This window comes from Microcebus murinus, chromosome 7 (assembly GCF_040939455.1).
Source record: "Microcebus murinus isolate Inina chromosome 7, M.murinus_Inina_mat1.0, whole genome shotgun sequence".
Classification (NCBI taxonomy): domain Eukaryota; kingdom Metazoa; phylum Chordata; class Mammalia; order Primates; family Cheirogaleidae; genus Microcebus; species Microcebus murinus.
Genome location: NC_134110.1, coordinates 40,338,166 through 40,355,792, shown reverse-complemented (window position 1 = coordinate 40,355,792; position 17,627 = coordinate 40,338,166). Strand labels below are relative to the sequence as shown.

General features: G+C 40.8%; 1 long non-coding RNA gene and 1 other non-coding gene across 2 annotated transcripts in view; one reads left to right on the top strand and one right to left on the bottom strand.

Annotated features, from left to right (window-relative positions):
- Positions 1 to 207: 207 nt before the first annotated feature.
- The window catches only part of LOC105882744 (LRAT domain containing 2), a 76,816-nt gene continuing 59,396 nt past the window's right edge, over positions 208 to 17,627 (bottom strand). Inside the window, exons 7-8 of the transcript XR_012920153.1 lie at positions 13,426 to 13,503; positions 208 to 462 (exon numbers count right to left, since the gene is read on the bottom strand). This is a non-coding gene — a transcript (LRAT domain containing 2). The remainder of the gene's footprint in view (positions 463 to 13,425; positions 13,504 to 17,627) is intronic.
- Positions 5,269 to 16,619, top strand: LOC142871928 (uncharacterized). The gene is made up of 4 exons (XR_012920154.1): positions 5,269 to 5,344; positions 9,183 to 9,364; positions 15,081 to 15,171; positions 16,406 to 16,619. It is a non-coding gene; the product is annotated as an uncharacterized LOC142871928 (long non-coding RNA).

Here is a 17,627-nt window from a genome sequence, read left to right as displayed (position 1 = left end):
TATGTTCAGTATCTCTGTCACTATTAGCGGTTAGATATTTTTAAGATAAAATTTACACACAGTGAAATGTTCAGACCTTAAGCATATAATTTGATGAGTTTTGATAAATGTGACACTTATGTATTACCACCACCCCAATCAAATACAGAATATTTCGATCACCATAGAAAGTTCCTTTATATCCCCTTCCAGTTAATCCCACTCCCTTCATAGAAAACCACTGTGCTGATTTTTATCCCACAAATTAACTTTGCCTTTTTAAAAATTTCATATAAAAATAACCAACAGTATGTATTCCTTTATATTTGGCTTCTTTCAGTCAATTTTTCAGCTTCATTGATGCAATTGCATTTATCTGTAGTCATTTTTTTGTACTGATGATTACTATTCCATTGTAAGAGTAATCACAATGTGTTCTTCCATTTTCCTGTTGATGGATATTGGGATGGTTTCCTTTTTATCCTGAAATGAATAAAGCTGTAATAAATATTTTTTATAAAACTCTGCATAATCAACTGGATAAGCACATGGGGAAAAAAAACTTGGGCTACTACATAAAATCACATGCAAAAATTAGTCTGCAATATATCATAAAGCAAAACATAGAAGCTAAAACCAAAAAGTTTCCAGGAAAAAAGGAATATAGGAGAATATCTTCACAACCTTAGGGTAGGCAAAGATTTCTTAGACACAACATAAAAAGTAATAAACATAAAAGAAAAATTGATCAATTCAACCTCATAAAAATAAAAAAACTCATTAAAGCACGGCAGAAAAGTCTTTGTCAATGTATTGAAACTGTCAATGCATTGTAAGCATTCAAATGTACTGGCAAATACATTTGACAAAAGAATTATATAGAAAATAAATAAAGATCTAAGGGCAGGAGAAAAACAAAAGAAAAGAAATAAAGAGACCTAAAAGTCAACAATAAGAACATAGGTGAATAAAACATTGACAAAAAATTTGAAAAAACACTTCACAAGAGAGGATCTATGAATAGCTAATAAGTACATGAAAAATGTTCAGTATCACCATTCAATCCAGCAATAGCACTACCAGGCATCTACCCAAAAGAGCATAAGACATTCTATTATAAAGACATCTGCTCCCGAATGTTTATGGCAGCACAATTCACTATTGCAAGGATGTGGAAACAACCCAAGTGCTCGTCAATTCATGAGAGGACTATTAAAATTTGGTATATGTTTACAATGAATATTACTCAATTCTAAGAAACGACAGTGAGCTAGCACCACTTATACTATCCTGGATTAAGCTTAAGCCCGTTATCCAAAGTGAGGTGCCACAAGATCAGAAAAATGGGCTTCACATGTACTCACCATCAAATTGGTACTGACTGATTAACACTATGGTGCTCAAATGGTGGTAGTGTTCACCAGGGATTCTGGGGTTGGGGGTGGGGGTAGACCCACATCTTAGGGATGTGGTGAGCATTGTGGAGGGGAAGGGAAAACCTCTAACCCTTGCTAGGGAGAGGCAAATATATAAAATGCAACCAAAATATTTGTACTCTCATATTTTCTTGAAATAAAAAAATAAAATAAATAAAATAAAAAATAATAATGACAGATCATATTATACCCACACAATGGCTACAAGTAAATATTCTCACAAATGCTGGTGAGAATTTGTAGCAACTGGAACTCTCTACATTGCTGATAGGGCTGTAAAGTGACACCACCACGTTCAAAAATTGGCAATTGCATGAAAATTTAAATATATGTAATTTTACCCAGCAATTCTACCCCAACCTATTTATATAAAATAAATGAAAACCTATGTTCAACTGCTATTTTTGATGACTTTGTGCTTTGAAGTGCTTTCCTTTAAGGTAGGACAGAAACAGGATAATAAAGGGAAGCCAACATCATCTGAGCACCTGCCATGTGCCAGACATTGTGCTAGGCAGGTTATACATATTATTCCAGGACATATGTAATGTTCCTAAAGGTAAACAGATAAATAGATGGCAGATAAAACTTTCCTTTACTCTTGAGTGCAGTCATCAAATATTTAATAAATCTCCATTGGTATTGGGCATTGCTTTAGAGTGCTGGGTAGACTGCATGAAAAATAAATAAATGAATAAAGGATAAGATTCCTATTTGCAAGTTTCTTAAATCCTAGTGGGGCTGGAGAGACATAAAATATCAAAAGAACAAATAAATAAAAAGGTGGTTTCTGATAGTAAGAACTACTGCGAGGAAGTTGAAACAGGGTAGTATGATGGAATGGTGGATGGGGTGGAGGAGCAGCAGACAGGTAGCCACGGAAGATGCATCAGAGGTAATGACATCTTGGAAATGCTACTCCGTTGTTGAGAATGAATCAGGCCTGTGAAATTCTGGAGAATCATGGTCCAGGGAGAAGAAACAGCAAGTGCAAAGGTCCTGAGGTAAGCACTAACTTGATGGGATTAAGGATTAAATAGAGGTCTCTCCCATCCAAGTACCAACCAGGACTGGCCGTGCTTAGCTTCTTTTTTTTTTTTTTTTTTTTTTTTTTTCCTTTTTTTACACAGAATATCAGATCTTTTGTTGTCATCAAGTAATCAGTGAGACGTGCTTAGCTTCTGAGATCAGACGAGGTTGGGTACGGTCAGGGTGATGGACACACTTGAAGCTCTGACTCGGATGGGGCAAAGGCAATGTACATAACGTAAACATTTGTACCCCCGTGATATGCTGAAATTTAAAAAAGTAAAACAAAACAAAACAAAAACAGAGGCCTCTGTGGCTGGAGAGGGAGAATGACAGATCAGACTGGAAAGATAGGTAGGAAGGGGCTAGATCACACAGCATCTTAGACTCTACAGTAAACAGTTCAGATTTTATTCTAAACTCAGTGGGAGCTTATGATCTATTTCTGTGCTTCTCTAACCTGGTTGCATAATTAGAATTACCTGGGGAGTTAAGGAAAAACAAAACAAACAAAACAACAACAACGAATAGAGCCCATTGGCTTTCTTCAACTCTCTGGATTGTTCTAATGTGGTGAGCACAACCACTCTATTCTTAGATGCCTGGGGGCAGCCTGAGGTACTTGCAGAGGTTTTCAAAAAAAAATTTTGGCCTTCTCTTCAAACAAACATTGTGATGAAGCTGATGCACATATACACTTCAAAGTGCAGCCCATTTACCAGCCAGCAAGTAGGAGAGCTGAGATTTGAACCCAGACATTTCTAACTGCCTAGCAATACTTATTTTTCATACACACCAGCCACAAATTAAAAAAAATAAATAAATAGCATCCACTGAATTACTCCTTAATTTTTCTTATCTAGTATCTCAGTTCATTTTGTTCTTAGAAAAGGCCACAAGAAAAGCTAACATATAATTATGAGTAGCAGGTTACTTTTATATTTCAATTCCTAAGTTGGTTACAGCAATGTCAAGGTTTTTCATAAAAAAGATGAAGAATCTCAGAATAACTTTAGTTTTTACATAGAGTCTGAACGTTGTTTACTTAAAATTTGTTTCCCCACTGTTGTCCAGCCTAATAGGAGATTTAAGATATGTTGGTGCATCAGTGAAAGGAAGTCAGTCTCTGGCATGATCTGCGGGGTTGGGACAAAATTTTCATTTGTAAGCATCAAGTTGGCTTTATTTGAAATAAAGGTAGAATTTAAAGAGAAGAGGTTTTCGGCCGGGCGCGGTGGCTCACGCCTGTAATCCTAGCTCTCTGGGAGTCTGAGGCGGGCAGATTGCTCAATGTCAGGAGTTCGAAACCAGCCTGAGCAAGAGCGAGACCCCGTCTCTACTATAAACAGAAAGAAATTAATTGGCCAACTAATATATATAAAAGAAATTAGCCAGGCACGGTGGTGCATGCCTGTAGTCTCAGCTACTCGGGAGGCTGAGGCAGCAGAATCGCTTGAGCCCAGGAGTTTGAGGTTGCTGTGAGCTAGGCTGCTGCCACGGCACTCACTCTAGCCTGGGTAACAAAGTAAGACTCTGTCTCAAAAAAAAAAAAAAAAAGAGAGAGAAGAGGTTTTCATAAGGACTAAAGCTTCATTTTTGCTTGATATCAATTTGCATAATAACCTATGTGACTTCTGTCTAACATGTTTTCAGAATCAAATACTAGAGAAAAACAAACATTTTTTTTCAAATCCAATTGTGATTTTATATGTTGCCAAATATCAGCTAGCAATAAGGAACAGGAATTTAACTAGAGACTCAAGTGACTGTCTATTAAAATTCAGTGTTAATATAAAGTATGACCTCTAGTAGACCTACTTTGTCAGTGCATACAAATAACTTAATTATATTGGCACAAATGTTTTGTATGTGTATAAAGAGGTTGATAAACCATTATTGGTTATCAACATCCCTTACCATCAAGAGACTTAAAATATGCTACTGGAAGAAATCAGATCAAGATGATAAGGGCTGCCTGCCTTTCATTGTGTTCCTGAACAAATACTCTGATCACTGTGTCTCCAGATGTCACGCCCAACCACTCCACCCAAGTAGGCAGCTTCTCCTCCTGGCCCGAGTCTGCCTTTTAGCAAGACTTAAATATTTTATCGCATCCCTTTTGCATCATTCAACTGCAGAACTATTAACAGAACTATTCACTATATCATGTGAAAAAAATTAGTAATAATTCAGAAACAAAAATGGTATCTTAGTTCTTTCCCCACAGTGCTCCTATCTGGTTACTAGCCGCCTTTGTTTGATCCCAGGACCCAAAACTGATGCCACTGTTCCCAGTACTTCTGCCCTGGGAAATTTCTAAATTTCCATAACTTAGGCAACTGCTGGTCCAAAGGTATCTTCGTGCAACTAGACAAAAGAAACCACCTCTGGGGGATCCAGCTCCTTATCCAGCTGCAAAGCAGCTAAGTGAGATTTCAACACCTATTTGTCCCCAGTCTAGACACCCGAGAAGACTTGTGCAAATCCCTGGGGATTCACCAAAGCTATCTTCGTTAGGATGAGGAAGGTTTAGTAACCTTCTATCATTAGTGAGTGTGTTTTTCGGGGTCTCTCCAACAACCCTAAATGTCTAATTAAAGATGTCAGACAACAAAACAATTTTTTGATGGGGCAAAGAGAAGAGGGATTATAGTTGTGTGTGTGTGTTTATATTTCATATTTCAACAATTAAAATCATGTTTCCAATGCTGGCCCCTGCCTTAGGGAGAGCCACGGTAAGAAGGTCAACTCTCACCAATCAGGCTGCCACCGGAAATAGCCAGAACAGGGCTTTATTCGGCCTTATAAGGTAGGATCAGTTTTTAGTCCAGGGCAGGAGACGGAGAAGACACAAGCTGTCAAACTTCCAGACCTTTTTCTTCAGTCTTTGGAACACAAGGGTAAGCTTACTTGACTAGTTTCTTTCCAAATCACTGTGTTTGTATGTGTGTGTGTGTGTGTGTGTGTGTGTGTGTGTGTGTGTGTGTATGTGGCTTTTCCTTTTGGAAACACAGGATGTATTTTTCAATAGAAACATGGTATCAGCAATAACTAGGAATCATTGTGACCACACAATAAACAATATTATTAAGATACATACTGAAGAAAGAAAAGGTTTATGTGGATTAGCCAGAGTATCTAACTATTTCTGTGAAAAAAGTTTCTTAAATTTGGATATATTCTGTGTGTTATATGAAGAAAAGAAGGAATGGAGGATGAACTGAGTCCTTCCTTGTTCTGTGCTAGAAAATTCAGTTACTTTAGGTTTCTTGGGCAAATGTCACCCCAAGGACTCACTTGGCTCTGTCCAGTTTGGGCCAGAGGAGCCTGTCTCTGACTCCTGGTGGGCAAAGGCATTTAGAAATGGAAAACAGACAGTGGGTCAGTGATTTGTTACCTATTATGATGCCTACAGTGTTTTTCTTTAGTATTGGCCAAAACTATTATTTTAACCAAAATTACCAAATGGAAACTAAAGACAAAGTAAAAATCTTGAAAGCAGTGGGAGAGAAATTACACTTTACCTATAGGAAAAAAACAATTACAATGATAGCAGAATTCTTATTACGAAACATTGAGGAAGCGGCACAACTGAAAATCATGGGCATTATCTATAAAATAAACATAGGAATACTCTGAAATGTAGAAAGAAGAAGACAGATTGGCTAGAAACCTCAGGACCAGAGAAATAGTGTGTTTCACATCTTTTACAAAAAATAACTCCAAATGGGTCACTGACTTAAATGTAAATCTATAAAGCCTTTTAGTAAAACACATAGGGGAAAACCTTGAGGATCTAGAGCTAGCAAAGAGTTCTTAGACTTGACCCTAAGCATGATCCATAAAAGGAACATTAGATTGATACATTAGACTTCATAAAAATTTAAAAATTTTGCTGTATGAAAGACCCTGTCAAGAAGATGAAAAGAGACTACAGAGTAGCAGAAAATATTTTCAAACAACATGTCTGACAAAGCACTAGTATCTAAAATCCATAAAGAACATTTCACCAAAGAGGATGGCAAATAAGCACATAAAAGATATTTGACATCATTAGCCATTTGGAAAATGAAAATTAAAACTATTATGAGATATCACTGCACTCCTATCAAAATGTCTATAATACAAAATGGTGACATCGAATGCTGGCAAGGATGCAGAAAAACTGCATTATTCATACATTGCTGGTTTGAATGTAAAATGCCACAACTATTATGCATAATAGTTCATGAGTTTCATTAAAAACTAAACACACAACTATCACACAACTCAACAATTACACTTCTGGGCATTTATCTCCCAGAAATGAAGACTTCAGTTCACATAAACCTGTATATTAAACGTGTAGCAATTTTATATGTAATAGTCCAAACAATACAAATGTCTTTCAGTAGGCGAATGGTTTGTTTAAGCAACCATAAATTTGCTAAAAGAAAAAGCAAAGCCCCCTCTTCCTCTTTTGGAGTATGTTACAGAATAATCTCATTTATTTAGAAAACAAAAACAAAAAACCCAGAAAAGATAAAAAATGTATTCATCCTTTCCTGTGAGAACTTATCACCATACTTAATGAGGAGAAGTTTCTTTACAGAAGTATTTTAGCTGGTAGACAGAGGAATGGTCGAATTAGAATGCTGCCATTTTGCAACACCTTGTGATAGACTGCAACAACGGGTGATGGATCATTCTAGATGATGGTTTTCATTGGCTGCTAACACCTTGGCCAACATTAACTTGCTGATGAAAGTATGAAATGTCACTTTTAGAAATTCTTGACACAAATCAAGCTAAAATGTGAACAAAGCTCTAGTTCCAACCAACAATTTAAAGGGAACAGAACAGTCTAAATAGTAGGAAAATCCAAACTGTGAGGACCTCCAGAGACTAATGATCTGGTTTCTTGAAGTATAAATTGTAATGATAAAAAGAGACCAAATTGTGTGAGAGATGAAGAGAGCAAGAAAGACAGACTACAGAGAAGAGAGCATGCAGGATGGGAATTTATAATTTGAAACTACTTAAGAGAAATACAAAGCATTGCATTGCATTTATAAATCTTATTTTGATCCTGATTCAAAAAAACTGACAATTTTTTTAAAAGAAAATTTTAATGTTAGCTTGGTTGTTTTACTTATTAAAAAACTTTTTTTATTTTAATCTGTTTATGATAATGATATTGGGATTATGTTTTTTAAAAGAATGCTTAACTTTTTGAGAAAAATATTGAGATGTTTATATGAAAGGATATGATCATAAGGACTTGCATTAAAATGATTGCAGGAAAGACCTCATGAGGATATAGGGGCAACCGGTTTGGCCATAAATTGATAATTGATGGAGTTGAGTAAGTACTATGAGGAGTTTATTAGGCTGTTATGTCAAATGTGTCTATGTTTGAACTTTTTCATAATGAAAGAGTCTAGAAAGCATCATCCGGGGGGAGGCAGTGTCTGTGGTGGATGTGAGGACTATGCAACAGAAGTAACCAGAGGTCATCAGGCTCAAAGCAAGAGGCCAGATTTTCTTTTCTGTTCTTTTCTTTTCTTTTCTTTTTTCTTTTTCGAGACGGAGTCTCACTTTGTTGCCCAGGCTAGAGTGAGTGCCGTGGCGGCAGCCTAGCTCACAGCAACTTCAAAATCCTGGGCTCAAGCAATCCTCCTGCCTCAGCCTCCCGAGTAGCTGGGACTACAGGCATGCGACACCATGCCCGGCTAATTTTTTCTATATATTTTTAGTTGGCCAATTAATTTCTTTCTGTTTTTAGTAGAGACGGGGGTCTCACTGTTGCTCAAGCTGGTTTCGAACTGCTGACCTTGAGCAATCCTCCCACCTCAGTCTCTCAGAGAGCTAGGATTATAGGCGTGAGCCACTCACCCAGCCAAGAGGCCAAATTTTCAAAAGTGTAGAAAAATAATGGTCATCCTCATCCAAAAATCTGAAATTCAAAATGCTCCAAAATCCGAAATCTTTTGAACACTGACATGATGCTCAAAGGAAATGCTCATTGGCACATTTCAGAATTTGGAATTTTTAGATTGGGGATGCTCAACTGGCAAGTAAGTGTGCAATGCAAATATTCCAAAATTCAAAAAAAAAAAAAACAAACCCAAATCCATAACACTTCTGATCCCAAGAGTTTCAGATAAGAGATAATGAACCTGAAATACAAATGAATGAACCTCAGAAAGAAGCAATTTCATGAATGAGTTTCACAAACAGGGTATTGAGGCAGGTATAAAAGGATACATACAGCATGCTTACATTTATTTAGAGCTAAAAAAGACAAAATTAATCTACATTATTTTGGGATGCATACCACCGTGGTAAAATGATAAATAAAAGAGAGGAATAAGATTATTCCAAATGCCAGAATACTGGCATGGCAGAGGGAGAGGGTCTTTATCCCCAATCCCAAGATATTGTGCAGAGAGCTTCACAGTGACAATAACATCCCACAGAGAGCAGGTAGGGACATTCTGTGAAGTAAGGGAAAATGGGAAAGCATGTGCTTTTGCAGCAATGAATCCGGACAGGTAACTTTAGCCCAGGAGACCAGTAGCTGCATGGGATTTTGTCTGGGATGTTAGAAAGTACAGGATAGAAGGAGTTGATTCTAAGCAACAGACCTCAGCATTCTGAATGGAACTCAGGAACTCAGGATGAAGTTATTTAGTGTCCAAGCTAGCATAGGACTCCAGGTTTCTGTTAATTCCTGTTTCTACCAGTAGCTTCTTACAGGTCGGGGGAATGAGCTACCAGCCCCTTCTGAGGCCACTAAAATCTGTGGGACTTGACAGCCACCAGCCACATCTGCTCCATCTGTTTGCAACTTTCTCCTCTATCTGCTGAGACTGCGTCTGCCATAAGCATCTTTGTATCTCCAGAGCCCAGCACAGTGCCTGGAAAACTGTAGATGCCTGGTAAGCCCTCGTCAAATGAATGAGTGAAGAATTCCTATTTTACGTTTGGTGACCTTGAGCCTAGAAGAGCTACAGAAAGGAACAGGAGCCAGCAATGGAACAGATTGCTTAATACTCAATACTTGATACTCACAACCATTTTCCATACCCAGTCTGATTTTTAATTCCACAAACTCCTCTGCATTTTTTGGAATCCAGAATTGGGCAGCTAGGATTAAGGTACTGTGAGGAAGGGAGTGAAAAGCAATTTTTCATTCCTTCAGTAAGTGGTCATTCTACATTTCTTTGAAGTAAAGTGCTGTTGGGAATTATTGCTCTCTAAGTGAAAGCACTGTGAGGAAGAGGAGGGAAGGGTTGTTTAAAGAAGGCGAGGAACTGCAGAGAGACTTGAGGGACCAGCCACAAATCAAACAAGATGGGAAGGCAGTACAAACAGATCAATGAATGGGACTGAGCACAGAAAGCAAAAACAAACTTCAAGGCACCAGACAATTAGAAAAGGAGGTGGGAAAGAGAGAGGGGGAGGGCACCAACAGAGCAACAGGAGCTTGTTCAGGTGACAAACAGTGAGTGCCCGTAGCCACTGCCAGATGCATCAGCTGCAGCAGCCTCCTAACTGGCCTCCTTGCCTCTGGCCTCAACCTGACCCAGGCAAGACTCCCTGACCTCCTTCAGATAAACAGCAAAGTCAAGAGACATGTATTCAACTCCAAGCTCCAGAAGAAGGCTGCCCAACAAAAATATAACACAAGCCATGTATATGTCATTTTAAGTTTTCTAATAGCCATGTGAAAACAGTAAAAAAGAGATGATAGTAATTTTAATAATATGTTTTATTTAACCCAATGTATCCAAAATGTTATCATTTCAACATACAATCATATGAAAAATATTAGTGAGATATTATAGTTTATAGTCATACTAAGTCAATGAAATCTCATGTGTATTTTATAGCTAGAGCAAATTTAAATCAGACTGGTTCCATTTCAAATACAGCAGAGGTTGGTGATCCTGAACAGTGACATAGATCTACTCAAATGACAATGACAGGCACAGGGGCAGTCCCTGTAACATAGCCATTGCCTCACTATGGATCCGCATGCTGTAAATCCAAATGTGTTTCTAGGAATGCCAAGTTTATGACTTCACATTGCAAAGCATCCCTTCATGATGTTACCGAATCTTCAGAGATGAGAGAAGGGTCCTTCAAATGACACAGATCACCCAGCCACCACTAACAACAAGGACATCAAAGGCAGAACTTCTACAGCAGGAAACCCAAAGATCTTACAAGGGTCCAGTTGGTTGCATTTTTTAAAAATTCTTTAAGGGAATTTAACTAAAACATTTTTCTAGAATGCGTGCTGCTGGAAGTCACACATGTGCCACACTTGTAGCAAGGGTAAGGGTTTCTCTTCCAGTAAAAGTCTTCCCAGGAAGATTTTCTCCACTGCCAAATTCTGGGAAGACAAATGAGTGTTTCCAGCCATGCATCTAGCTTATGATAGAATTCTCTGGAAGCTGTCCTAGTCAGATAGAATCCTACCTCTCCTATTCTCCGGCCCCAGCCAACCTCCCGGAGCTCACCTCCCCCCACCCTATTCCCTGCCAGACTTTGAGCCTCTCCCCCACATCCCAGTTGAGCGGTCCTGCTTCTGCCTTCTCACGCTCTGCCTTGCCAGGCTCATTGCTGCTGGACAGGAATGCTCTCCTGTCTTCCACCGTGCAGAACATAGCTCGGTGTTCAAGCGCTAAATCACAAATCACATAGTATTTTCTCTATGAACCCTCTTTTAACACTACTAAGTAAAGTGAACAGTAACTCTCTTTGTGTTTCCACAGCTATTTGCATGTTGCCATGTAGCAGTTGTCACAGTGATGTGCACCAAACTCACCATAGGGTGGAAATGAAGACAGACCTGGGTTCAAATCCCTGCTCTGCCATTTTCTAGCTTTGCGCTCCATAGCAAGCTACTTAACCTCTTGCAGATTCTTTATAATTAAAATGGAAACGAAAGTATCTACCTAATGACACTATTACATAATTTTAGTTAACACTAACAGAATGCCACTCAATAGTGTTTATTAGTACTGATAGTATTAAAAGTACCTGACACTTATGCACGAGTCCTTTAAAAACTATTCATTGAGCATCTACTAAGCACTGGGCACTATTCTAGCTTTAGAGGAGAGATTCAGGCAAATAAACTGCTCAGTCCCTTCCTGAGAGCAGCTTATTATCTCAGTAAACAAAGCTACAGTCTTTGATGTTGGAACATAAGCTTTCTTTCTCCTGTTCTGTCCTCCAGAAGGCGAGTAAACAGCAGTGCCTGCCTTTGGTAACTAGGCTCTGTTAGGATGCCTGCTGTTTGGCTGAAAAAAGGAGACAGTTGAAAGGTAAACAAGACAGAGCTCTTTTCAGTTAGACAGGCCTCAGTGGGAGTCTGCACAGAGTCAGTGATAATTACAACACAATCTAAAAGAAGATACCCTCTCCCTACCTTCCTTATATTTACTTTTCACTTCAACGTCAATTTCTGAAGTTTCCTCTTCCCTCCCAAGTGAGGACAGGAGAGGCTGGGAAGGATCTGCCCTATCTAAAAACCAGGAGCCAAGGCTGAGAGTTAGCAGGGCCAGTGAGTGGTTTAAGGATGTTGGTGCCCAGGCACATTGGCTCACGCCTGTAATCCTATCTGAGGCTGGAGGATTGCTTGAGGCTAGGAGTTTGAGAACAGCCTGAGTAAATATATCGAGACCCTAACTCTATAAAAAAATAAGAAAAATTAGCAGGGTGTCACCTATAGTCCCAGCTACTCAGAAGGCTGAGGCAGGAGGATTCCTGGGGTTGAGCCCAGGAATTCAAGGCTTCAGTGAGCTATGATCATGCCACTGCACTCCAGCCTGGATGACAGAGCAAGACCCCATCTCTAAAAAAAGAAAAGGATGGTTGTGATGACACCCATCTTCCTAATGTGTTGAGGTTTTTTGTTTTTGTTTGTTTGATTGTTTTGTTTCTTTTACAAAATAAGAGAAAATGCATGAGATTATTCTGATTTATCCATACCTCCCTCAGGACTATTTAGATTAGAAAAGACAAAATTAAATATTTTCCTCTCTACGAAAGGAGATGATCCGGGAGAGGAGAGTGGTGTGCAGAGTTGCCAGGGATACTGGAGAGACGAGAGCAAACCTGCCTTCTGGGAGCTGGAAGGCTTGTGCTGGAGCAGAAGCGAGCAGGGCAGGGCCAGGGGGCAAGAGAGAGAGCAGCGACTTGGAAATCAGAAGCCCAGAGCCATGGGCCGGGCGGACTGCTCAAGGTGTGAGGAGTGGCTCTGCTCCACTGAGTGCCTCCCTGACATCAGGTTCAGGTCAGCAGAAGTCTTCCAGATGTCCTTTCTGTAGAGAGGGGCCTCCTACCACACTGCCAAGTTAGGTCAGATTAGGATCAGGAAACCTTAATCCCTTCCCAAGGCTGAACTGGGAGGGTGGGGGCTGTCCCAAAGGCATGTGGCTGATGCAGCAAAGCCAGCCTCCAGGTTGCAAAGCAGAGCCCTGGGTCACGGTGTGGAGGGCCTGCTTTTCAATCCCACTCTGGGGCACAGTCGATGCTAGAGGATCTCTGGAAACTTCTTGTCCCAGGAGACTCCGTCCTCCTCCAGGGGTGTGGGCGGCAGACGCTACTGGTGCTGAATAAGCTACGAGTCTGGTCACAATGCCATTTCACAGGCTTGCGTCCCCAGACAACTGCAGACTGAGGAAGCCCGATGATACTTCCCACATTCTTCATCTCTAATAATCGTTTTCCACTAGGAATGGAAGAGGCAACTATCTAGGTTCAAACCTGAGTATTAAAAGAAAAGGAGAAAAGAGGGCAAGGGGAAGGAAGAGAGAGATAAAGAGACAGAGAGAGAGAGAGACAGTTTCTCAGGACTCTGATTAAAAACAAAACAAAAGTGATTTAAACAGGAGCCTCCATTAGCTGTAAAAAATGCCCTAAACAAAACAATACCTGGTGCCCCGTAGTGACATTTACTACAAAGAATGGAAGACGATGTACTGACCTGGTTTTCTGAGGACTGTGCCATTGCAAAGATGGGGAAAATGCAGCTGCTTCTGCACAAACGAAGCAAAACCCCAAACTAGAAAATGAGAAGGTGAATGGTCAAATAAGAACAGCTTAGAGCGCCAGCCAGCAGCTTCCCTCTGCTGGGCACCCTGAGAACTCAGGGAGCAGCCACTCAACTAACTGTGCTCCAAGTAGACGCCAGGGAGAGGGGCAGAGCGGTGACTAGAATGAGGAGGTCAGCATCACATCTCAGATCTTCCTCTCAGGGGTGGTCTCAGGGCAGGAAGTCTTTTAACACCCGTGGACTCCTTTGCAAATGGGTGGATGGCCCGTCCCTCACATTTTCCTTCACACACATGATACTTTCTTCCAGACCCTAAGCCCCTCATAGGTACTAAGAACTTTCTCATTCAGTTCCAATTTCATATTCCCAGAGCCTGCATGGCACAGAGTGAATGGAAGGAAGGAAAGAAGGGAGGGAAGGAGAAAGAGGGAGGAAGAAGGAGAGGAGGGAGAGAAAAGACCGCTACTGAGAGAAGCATTGTGGCATAGTAAAAGCCTAACTAATTGTTCTTTAAACTAAATCTCGTGGCCCCGGGTGTACTGGGCTACAGAGTTGGACTGCACTGTGTTAATTCTCCCAGCCAAACCAGCTGTGTTATCTCTGCAAGTTTCTTACCCTCTCTGTGTCTCACTGTCCTGAATAAATGAGGAATTGTGATGTCATCCATGTCCTAGGGCTCTTATGTGCATTAAATGGCAAAGAGTATAAAAATTGCTAAGCACAATGCCTGGCACTTTCAGTTACATGCTAAACACTAGCAATTATTGGTAGGTAAGAAGAATGAAACTGTGTTGTTGAATTAAGTTGAGCAATACGGAGCCCCATCTGCTGTAACTCGCTACCCTCCGGTAATTCTGGACACAGCCCTTGTTTTCCCTCTGAGATATTAGAAATTTGTGGGATGCAGCAGGAATCATTATAAAAAGGACTCAGGCACTGAAATCAGACCTGGGTTCTAATCTCAGATTCATTGCTAACCTCTCTGAGCAGCAGTCCTTATCTGCAATGCAGGGGTTAAATATGCCTCCTGGACAGCCATTGGGAGGATGCAATAGGTAATGCAGGCATTTAGGGCCACTACACACTCAGCAGTGGCTCTATGAATTCCCCTCCATCCCTGCTGAACATCTCCTCTGCTAGGTGTTCATAGCTAGTTTATAGCTCAGCAGTTCATTGCTATTTTCCAGGCGAGTAGAAGAATACCCCCTACTTAAGCAGCTACACTGGAGCTGACAACACCAAGCCCCATTTGGACATGTGAGGTGGCCCTTTCCCATGCTTGATAGAAGGCACGAAGTACCTGGGGTCTCCTGCAGCCAGATATGTCAGCCTGCTGCCAGCACCAGGGACAGACTGCAGTCACATGGCACTGCCCCTTCCAGAGGCCACATCTTTAGCAGGCAGCAAGAAATGCAAATCAGGATATGAGTAGCTTTTGAAATGACTCTATCTATTGTCAGACTGAGATGTTCCAAGACAGCCGGGTGACTCAAAGCGTATATGAAAGAAAGAAATACTCATCAATTCCCAAAAAAAGTTTCATAAATGACTCAAGAATGACAGCTCTTTCGTTTCAAATACATTAGCAACCTGTTGCACAAAGAAAGAAAATTTCTGAACGTCTTGCAGTATGATTTTGGCTTCAGGGTGAAGAGAAATAGAGCATTTCATAAAAAGGTAAGCAAAGATTTCTGACTGCCTGATCCTCCTATTTTCTCCTTTTCCCCCCAAACTGGGGCTGATGCTAAATTCTAAAAAGGAAGCACAGAAATGGATAATAATGAAATGGAGAACACTAGCTCTGATTCACTAATGTTTTTTGATGGTTATTTTTCCTCCTTTTTGCTAGTTAACTTTTTTTTTATTATGGAACATTCTGATATGTATAAAAGTAGAATAACACAATGAATTCCCACCATCCATCAAACACTCTCAGCAATGATCCAGTCTTGCTCCAGCTCTACCTTCACTCACTTCCCTTCCCCCTATTCTATTCTAAGGAAAATCTCAGACATGAGATGACCCTTTTACCCATGATATTTCATCGATACCCCTTTACTGAGCCCCTTCTAAGTATGCTTGCCACTGGGCGGGCAAAAATGGATAAGGAAGATTTCCTGCCCCCACAGAGCTCATCTTGAAAGGGGAAGCAGACTTTCCAAAATGTATAAAGTTAATAGTTGTATAACAAATTTATATAGAAAATTTATATAACAAATATTGTAGTATGTGAACTTTACCAGGCACATTCTCAATGCTTTGCAATATTAACTTATATAATGTAGTCTTCCTGACAACACGGTGAAGTTAGGTCATATTTTTATCCCAGTCTTACAGATGGGAAAGCTGACGCACACAGAGGTTGGGCATTTTTGCCCAAGGTCACACAGCAAGTGAGGGGTAAAGCCGGGATGCAAAAAGTGCTATGAAGTCACAGCAGAGGAAGTAAGTAGGTAACTATATCTGGGGCTATTGAGGGGCGAATAGAAGTTGCTCACATAGACAAGCAAAGGAAATTGCATGAGCAAATGTCTTGAGAAATAAAGAGCTCAGCACACAGGAAGCAAGCATTATGGAGGCAAATCAATAATGTCCAGAAGTGGAACTGCAAAGGCAGGCGAGGCCAGGCTATGAGGGTTTTTGTGGCCATTCCTGTGGCTTCTGGGTGGCCAGAGAGATTGAGCAGGCAAATAACAAGATCAAATCATATTAGGAATAGAATGCTGGAGACAGTGTGGAAGACTGAACATAAGTAGGAGAAACAGAAGGCCTGCAGGTGTCCAGGTGAACTAGGAGGTGATCTTGTCTGAACCAGAGCAATGGAAATGGGAACACAGTTAAAGATACGGAAATGAGAGTCTAGTGACATGGTGCTAACTGGGACTTCTCCTGTTTCTTGGAATTTTGGCAGAAGCCCAAAGCTCTGAAGAAAAAAGAACAAGTATTGCAAATTCTGAAGAGTCAGTAAAGAACTTGGACACATCAACAAAGAACTTGCTAAGAGGTGGCCAAACCCATCCTGAACTCCTTTGCTCATTACCCACCTCCAATCTCCATGTAACAGCAGGCTAGAGATGTGTCCAGGGTGTCTTTGCAAGACATGGCTGGACTGCTAGGGAATATGGGAGAGGGAGCCTCTCTTAAGCCAAGGAAGGGAATTCAGTGGCTCCCAGGACCAACAGAGGACCAGAATAGTGAGGAAATTCTTGGGAGGGCATGAGAAGTATTTCTCAGAGTTTGGTGGACACAGAATAAACTGGCTCTTGTTCTAGCAGAAGGCTGGCTGGATGTGAATGCTGAGCTAGAGACCCGCAGCAGGAGTGCCCTGGAACTTCAGGAACATTGTCTAATGTCTCCATCAGTTAAAAGGATGCCACAAAAGGGAGTCACCCAAGAGATAATCTGCCTGGGCTGCAGTTTCCCAAGAGGAAGGAGCTAGATTGTGCTGCTAGAAACATATTCTGAGAGTTAGAGCCCTACCATGTTGGTGAGACAGTCTTGGTCAGCAGTGCAGCATGCAAGTGGCCTTGAAAGGGATGGGGGTGTGTGCAGAAAAGAGTTAGCATAGCCGGTTCAGCTGCCGTTCTTGGAAAGGCCTGCTTGCAAGGTTAGCCCTTGACTACGAGCCTTGGCTACTCTCTGGGAACTCAGAATGTTTCCACCACCCTCCTTCCCATAACTGATAAGATTGGTGCCTAAACCATTTGCACAAACACTATGGTTTATGCTGAACACCTGCTTTTCTTCTGGGAGTTTTGAATTTTAGTATGTGCCAGGCAGAGGCTGCCTACCTATCAGCCCCCAAGAAAAACTCTGGATGTGTTGTCTCTAATGAGCTTCTCTCCTTGACAATACTTCACATATATCAAAACTCATGCTGGAGAATTAAACGTGTCATTTGTGACTCTACTGGGAAGGAGCTTTGGAAGCTCGTGCCTGGTTTCCCTCATGCATTGCCCCATGTGTCTTTTCCCTTTGCCGATCTTGTTCCGAATCCATTTGCTGTAATAAATCATGGCTGTGAGTATGATTATGCGCTGACTACTGTGAGTCCTCCTATCTATTCATCAAACCTAGGGATACCTCCAAAGAACCAGCCAGTGCCCCCCAAGAGTAGCAACACCAGCATTTGA